Source organism: Meleagris gallopavo, chromosome Z, assembly GCF_000146605.3.
Source record: "Meleagris gallopavo isolate NT-WF06-2002-E0010 breed Aviagen turkey brand Nicholas breeding stock chromosome Z, Turkey_5.1, whole genome shotgun sequence".
Classification (NCBI taxonomy): Eukaryota; Metazoa; Chordata; class Aves; order Galliformes; family Phasianidae; genus Meleagris; species Meleagris gallopavo.
Genome location: NC_015041.2, coordinates 61,618,180 through 61,626,310, shown reverse-complemented (window position 1 = coordinate 61,626,310; position 8,131 = coordinate 61,618,180). Strand labels below are relative to the sequence as shown.

Below are 8,131 nucleotides of genomic sequence, written 5' to 3'. Positions count from 1 at the left end.
AATAAAAATGTTTCTGTGTCTCTGTGCTGCAATTCAAATGACTATAGCATAAATTAGGTATCTGCTTATAGCATTTTTGTAGAAGAAAAATAAACAAATAGACTCTGAGCCAAGCTTTGTATCTGAAATCAATCCTCTCAATTTAACTAACATTGAAAGAACAATTGATTTTAATGATTCCTCCATGAAGCATAATCCTGACCCTTCCAGCACTTTTAGCTGGACAGCAATTAGTTCACAAGCAATGAATACTCTTTCAGACATAACACTTCTACTAAAATAGGCTCAAATTAATGAAAAATTCTAGCTGCAAGACATGGCATTTAACATTCTGATAGAGAGAGACCTGCAGTATTGCCTATAAGCAAAGTCAGGCAGTTAAGCTCCTCCTGCTAGTTGATACTGGGCTGCATAGCATGCAGCACTCTGAGAAACTTCCTTGTCCCACGGGGATAGCAACTGGACAGTTCAGGCAGCAAGTCTAGAAGACATTGGCAGACCTGTGGAGAGCTGGCTCCACTGCCAAGGAACCAAGGAGGCTTGGTGCTCTGATCTGATGGATCAGCTGATGCAGTATTGCAGATGCCTCAGGTGGGGCTGAGAAGTTCTTTGGGGAAGTTTGGCCCTGCAGCAGAGCCTGACTCTTTCATGCATACAGATGAGGGACTCTTCCAGGCAGTTGGTGAAGGGTTTCCAGCCAGGCTGAGCTTTTGAGGTAAGCACTACATGATTCTAAAGCACTGGTTGTGTCATGTGCTCTAGTACTTACAGGTGCATGTAATTTCTATTTTATTTCTCGACTTTTCTTGGATAATACACAGCTATTGGATAAAAGAGATAAAGTAATCCATAGACCTTTGCATCTTTCTCACAACTTTGTGCTTTCCATGGAAGATCACTTGGTTTCTGTAGCTCTTCTACTGACCTGGTTTTATAGTCTCTTAGTCCACCTCATTGTTGACCCAAGATTCTGTAAAGAATCAGAGACATTGTGACAGTTTGCATCAAAATATGAATGCATTTGAAATGTAATCAAAGCTGGAAAATACTGATACTTCCTCCTATTATCACCCGTAAACATAAGAGTTTATCAACATTCAGTCTCTAGCTGAATCAGCATTTTTTCATGAGCAATGAAGCAACTCAGAAAGGAGAAAGAAGAGTAAAATAATTTTGAGGTTAACATGAGGAATGGGCAAAAAAAAGGTAGGGTTTTGTGCCCTTTGTGTTTAAAAAACAGTTGCTAGAAGCTGTGTAGTGCTCTAAAGCTATTAACTGCTAATATTTCATATGCTTAGCAATTCATTCAATTTATAATTTAAAATTACTTTTGACAGTTATAGGAATAATTGATGAGTTGTGAACCTGTGCAAAAGTTCTGTTGTCTGAATTTCTAGACAGTGTGTTTGATAATTAGTTACATTCAGTTAACTGACTTTTGAAAGTGTTTTTCAAAAATTCATTACCTTTAAAATCAGTTTTTGAAAAGTTTTCCACATGGCTAGACTAAAGAAATTGATGTAATGTCCTGAGTTCAACTTAGATTTCATTCACATCATTCCTCAGTGATTTCAGAAGTGGTTTATACTAATATAAGTAAATTCACTGAAGTATCTATAGTCAGTCTGGTTTTACAGTGGTCTATCCTACTTGCTGAATTACAGGTGGTTAGCAGTCTTTTTCAGCTTTCACTTTGCTGCAGTAGGAAACATGATTTCATGCAGCATATACCATGTATACCAGAACTGAATATATAACTTCCAGTCCCTCCAGTGGGCAGCTTCTTTTGCTTATCCTTGTTTTTTCACCATTCTAAGAGGTGAACTGTACAAGCTAGGATTTGACCTTAGACTCCTAAGATGAAAAATACCACAAAGTTAGGTAGAGAACTGTAAACTGCATGGAACTGGGCTTGTTTACCTTGGAAAAGAGGAAGCTCCAGAGAGATCTCATTGTGGTCTTCCAATACACGAAGGGATAATGTAAACAGGAGGGGGAACAGCTGTTTACAAGGGTAGACAGTGACAGGACTAGGTGGAATGGTTTTAAATTAAGACAGGAGAGTTTTAGGTTGGATATTAGGAGGAAGTTTTTCACACAGAGGTGGTGACACACTGGAACAGGTTGCCCAAGGAGGTTGTGGATGCCCCATTCCTGGAAGCATTCAAGCCCAGGCTGGATGTGGCTCTGGGCAGCCTGGTCTGGCAGGTTGGCGACCCTGCAATAACAGGGGGGTTGAAACTATTTAATTGTTATGGTCCTTTTCAACTCAGGCCATTCTATGATTCTATGTGAATTACAGAATATGTCTCTAGATGAGTGCACTGGACTTACTTCTCCAATGTCCACCTCTGCTGTACTCTTAGATAATATCAACTTACCTAGTTCTAAACTAAGATACTAATTGGAAGAAAAAAAAAAAAAGAAACAAAAAACCTCAATCCCTGCTGGTAAACACCAGACATTTAGCCTCACGTATTTTGCAATGAATAGTCTGGCTTTTTTCGTCTTCAGAAGGAGAGCTACTTCTATTTCTAAGTAATGAGTTTATTTCGAAGCTCCTCAATAGTTTTTGAAATGTCTAGACTCAGAAATGTTTTTAAAAATAATAAGATTCAGAATTAAAACCTGTTACTAAACAAAATCTATGATTTTAAAAAGTAATTCTGCTTTAGTCCACAGTTTTTATTTTAACTACCAGGGAGCTAATAGATAGTTCTGTAATGATGTTGACATTTATGCATTCAGCCCACATGGCAATTTAGCATCCTAGTGCATGCAATGTCTTCTGAACTGGAGATTTCTGTAGTATGTAGAGAACTTCTCCTGACAGTTTGCTTTGTATAACCCTATTACATTCTTGCCTGATGCTCAGTGTACCTGAATATCCTAATCATAGAGCAAAGGTGAAAATGTATGCATAGACATTCTGACATAGATGCTCCACACTCATTATACTTCTAAGTGATTATTAGCACAATTGTTACCATGAAATTATTCTATATGCTTGAATTTGTTGCTATAAGGCAATACAATTTTGCAAACCTCAGTACTGAGTAATGATATATTATTGGTCATTTACTGTGCTTGTTTGTCTGCAAGGAAAAGGTTACCTTCTTCCGAAACACATTTCTGTCTGGAAATTAGGAAGCATGGCAGAAAGGAACAAAAGCACGTGAGCCATGTTACCAAACACTGCAGAAGGCTGTATCTGAATGTGTGAGCTGCTGCCTCCATGCCAGGAAGCTATCCCTTTGTTTCATTTTCTTGTGTGCAAAAGTCTCATAGCATGATAGGTCCAGCTAGAGTGAAAGTTTTACCAAGCAGACAGTAGGATGGTAGTAACATACATTTCTCTCTTGCAGCTGGAGGAGAGATTCGTACTATTGTATGTGAGATTTCATTTTTTCCCTAAAATCATAGGATGAGCTTGTCCTGCTCCTGCTGAGGCATACAGACAACTAAGCAAGCCTGAATAACCTATAGGAGGAAGTCTGGTAGAGGGCTGCAGCTTCTGTGTAGAAAGCTTGTCAAAGAGATGCAATTTGATCACTGCAAACCACTGAGAAGTTAATCAGAAGCTTTTCTCATTTAAAAAGTGATTCAAAATTGCTTCAACTTGGAATTGAGTCAGACAGGCTCAATTTAGCTTTGCTTTTCCAAGCATGAGCTCCAAGTATCTGCAGAGTTCTAGGTACAGAGTTCACAGCGATCACAAGGTGAAACCCACACTTTATTTTATCTTTGCTAGATCTGCAGATTTGTTGATGCGCTTACATTTGCCTGCAGTACTGTTTGAGCTCTTTTTGGATCTACATTGCAGAGATGTATAGGATTTTAGGTCATTAAACGTAGTTTGAAAAAGTACTTTTGAAAACTGTCAAAACCAGAATGTAGTGAGCCACGTTTGTGATAATGACATTTTCCTGTGGACAAACTGAGCACAGCAGAGGAGATCAATGCACAAGTGGAGTCATTTTTATTTATTTTTTTTTACCCTTTCATTTGAACTGTTTATATTTAAAGAACGTTTCCTTTAAGTAATGGGATTCCTTGAATGCCTTAGTACCAGAATGGTGTGATGGTGTGTTGTAGTCTTATCTAAAGAGTTATAATGAAGATTTGTGATCTCTCTTAGAGCATGCTTAAGTGGATGGTTTCAATATTATGTAGCACTTTTATTTTAAAACTAGATTTTAATGTTTAATTAACATACAGCTTATTTACATTTCTTTCATACCCCTCCAGACTACACTTTACCTTCCTTACTTAATGCTTCCATGTAAGTACTTTCTTTGATAAATAGAGACATTATCAGGAAGCAGATAATATGTGACATAAGTAAGCACAACTGAAATACTCTTTTGAGGGCACTGTACAGCTGTCTTCCTTTCCAACCCCCTGCATCTCATTGTAGTTAGATATGGTCCGACACAGTTTCACACATGCCATGAATCTACTGAACAGCTTAATGTTCCCTGCCACTCCTTTTTCTTTTCAGTAATACTTTAACAGGCTGCATTAATTGCAGTGGTGCTGATTCTGTAAGCAATGTGACCTTTGTTACCCTCAAGATGCTCAATAAAGTTTATATCCAGGTCATTTGGAAATGTAAATGTGTTTCAAATTCCCTTTAGATATTAATTCTAAAGTTTATGTCTCAACTGGATTATCTTTGGAATTCAAAGGGCTCTTACCCATGCTGATATTTTGTTGTGTTTTCTCTCTGGTACCTTGCCTTTGTGTGCAAGCATTTACTTTCTCTTTTTTTTTTTTTCCTTACTGCTTATTAATTTTCTTCTGTGACCTTCAGTTCCACAGTCTGATAACTTTGGTTAGAATTAATCTACTTCCTTTTTTCCGAGTCTCCAAGATATTGCACAGAATGCCATCAACAAGTGAGCTGTCATCCTGGTGTATTTGCTAACATAATCTGTTTTGCACCCAAATGGATCTTAAAGCAGTACATCATAGTTTAGTTGTCCTTTAGCTCTTGCTAGCATTCAGGAAAGCACTGATAGCCATCTTTGACATAGATATACAAACATGGGTAACACTCTGACTTTGTGACCTCCTGTTTTGTGGGTTATTCATACCTGAGCTACTGCTGTCACACAAAAACCTGTATTTTCTACATAGACTTCTGATTTTTTGCTGTCAAGGTTTGCACCTAAATAATGAGAGAGCACAAGATGAATGAGTTGATCAAGGATCCCTATGCTTGCTCATGGAAATCTCCCACTGATTTTATTTGCTGTAAAATGAAAAGTGACAGTTAGGTTCTTTATGAAAGATACTATGGAAGAGATAATGTGTGGGTTTTTTTTATTCCTTGAAGTACTTTTATTTATGTTGCCATTTCTTGAAATTCTTTTTAGCTTGGTGATGGAATCTAGCTGAGGTGGACTAATGATTAACTTTTACTTAACAGATCTGTTGATATGTGCTACAAAGTATCTTTCAACATGCTTTCCCTAAACAGAGATCTTGCTGAATTTGAAGGTGGCAGTGAAATTGACAGACCCACAACAACACTTGATTGTACCCACAAGAATGAGGCCAGGGCAGCAGATATAAAAGTTTAGCTCCCCAAAAAATGGTTTTTGGGTCTCAGAGGTTTGGTTTTTTTTTCAACAGAGATTAATGCAGCATGTTCCATGGACGAAGAAAGCCAAATCACTGCTGCAATAATAGAGAGTTGTTAAAGAGAGCTTTTTTCAGGATTTTTTTTGTTTGTTTCTTTCTGTTGTTATTAGTTTTCTTTCTGATGTATGTTAAATTTGCTCTGTTTAGCTATTTGATTTAAAAAAAAAAAAAAAAAGATACCTTGGCATTTCATATTTGTTCTCCCTCAATAATTTCTATGCTGAATCTGCTCATTGCACATCCAAAACCTTTCTAGCTGGTATGAGGAAAAATTCAATTTAGTACTTGAAAATAAAGCTGGAGGCTTGATTACAATTCTTCATCAATTTTACCAATGAAAACTACTTTATTACTAACATTTTAACTGTGTAATTCCAGCAACAATTCAGAGAGGCAGGCTTACATTTCAGACATCTGGGAAGGGAGAAAAGCAAGTCATGTCAGAAGAGGGGCCATACCTCATTTTAATTCACAAGGACAAACTACTTGTTTGCTTCCTACGAAAGCAAGAGATGCATAATTGAACTTTTAACATTGGGAAGTTATTAGGAGGATTCAGTAAAACAAGATCAGAACTCAACAAAAAATAAAATGCAATAGAAATACAGCTGCATTATTTCTAGTCAATAAGTAGAACGTGAATATCCGTCTTTGGATATTTGTAAGCTTCTGCTTCAGCCTTATGTATTTATGTGCTTCAAAGCTCCCCTCTGTAAGCAGTAGTCAGCAGTGGAGTCTCGCCTATAATCTATGCTTGGGAGAGAAAAAGAATTAATCTCATGTTTTCTGACAATTAAAGGATATAACTTATTTATATTATATGTTCAGGTCCCATTAACATCCAGAGGAATAGAACAGTATTTAAGTTTTCTGTCAGCAGTACTGATAGTCTCCTACTGCTATTCTAACAGAATCTTGTCTCCTGGCTCAGCTTTTTGGACCCCTAGAGATCCTTTTTATTTCAATGCAAACTTCTGATAGCCTGTTAAGGACAGTGAGAGTAGATTTATTCTGCTTCTTCTAAGGGTAAAGACAAAGGAAATATTTCAACACATACATTTAGGAATAAAAAATTGGAATATCTTGAATTCTAAATGAGCTAACTTGTTATAGACTAAGCAGGTGGTAATTTCCCTTCCCAGTGTCCAAACCCCTGTGAGAAATACAATAGAGATTGCTTTTAAAAAAAGCCAAGATCTTTTTGTACTTCAAAGTTGCAGGAAGGCCTGAGAAAATGCCGCAATTTTGATGCTCCTTATTTTTTCTCACTCTATATACATATATTGTATGCAGTAGTCTAATCTACAGAGAGGGAAGATTTTCACAAAATTCAAAGGTTTGGTCCTTAGAGAGTAAGATAATCACATTTTAATTTTCTTGGACTCTTCATTGATCGGATATTGTGAGGTATAATAGAAATGTCTTATAACTGCAAGAATACTTCATCAAATTAAATAGCCTTACCTTTGGGGCACAAGGGAGGAGAGAAGAAAATGGGGTATTTTTCAATTATTTGAACCAAGTTATGTGATCATTATAAAGAATCAAAAGAAACGTGAGGGAAGATGAGATATTAAAGCTTTATTATATTAAACTTCTAAAGTATGAAATACAGCAGTGACATCCAAATTCTGTACAGAATTAAGAGATTTTCAATTTTTATTATAAAATAAAAGTGGCATTTATGTGCATAGAATTCTTTGTGCCCTTTCCATTGTCTACCCCCATGGGTAACCTTTAGCTTCAAAAGGCTATATTTCTTTTCTCTCCAATCAAAAATCAGTGTATTTGATGTAAAAATTTTTTATTCCCCCAGGGAAAAAAAGAAAAAAAAAGAAGAAATTGCAAGTTTTGTAGAACTTGAAGAGGGTCTGCTAAGATCTCTCAACACCAAACTCTGTAAAGAAGAAGAAAATTTAGAAAGTTGAGTTTCATTAGAATGAGTGAAATATTTGGTACATTTTGATCTGAAGAAGTGGTAGGTCAGATAGTATTTGCATTTGTGGATCCTTGCTTCTTTTTAAGTTATCATAACTTCAAACAATTGGCTGAGAAAATATTGAATAAAGCAGATAATAATTCACGTTGATCTTGAAAGATTGAGAAGTGCTGATATTGTTGTCCAGGATGATGTGAAATCTTATGGAATAGTTGTTTCTATTGTGCGCAACTTGGAAAATGCTTTGAATTTACGTAGTTCTGGTTTGTAACTTCAGTTGTCCTGTTTTCAGCTGGAGCATAGTTGATTTTTCCTTCATAGTGTCTGGTATGATGCAATTTTGGCTTTAAGAGAAGAACACATTTATGTTTTAAGCTGTTGCTGAGCAGTGCTGATTAGAGAACACTGCCGTTTTTCAGGTTCTTGTACTGTTCTGACAGTGAGGGGGCAAAGAGGGTACAAGGAGTTGGGAAGGGAAAGAATCAGAGTGCTCACCTGAGCTGGCCAAAGGGATATTCCATATTATGTGACATCATGCAAAAAAAA

At 36.6% G+C, this 8,131-nt stretch overlaps 1 protein-coding gene across 1 annotated transcript in view; it reads left to right on the top strand.

The window, feature by feature from the left end:
- Window positions 1-449: 449 nt before the first annotated feature.
- The window catches only part of LINGO2 (leucine rich repeat and Ig domain containing 2), a 123,135-nt gene continuing 115,453 nt past the window's right edge, over window positions 450-8,131 (top strand). Inside the window, exon 1 of the mRNA XM_019610696.2 lies at window positions 450-715. The gene's annotated coding sequence lies outside the window, so the exon portion shown is untranslated. The remainder of the gene's footprint in view (window positions 716-8,131) is intronic.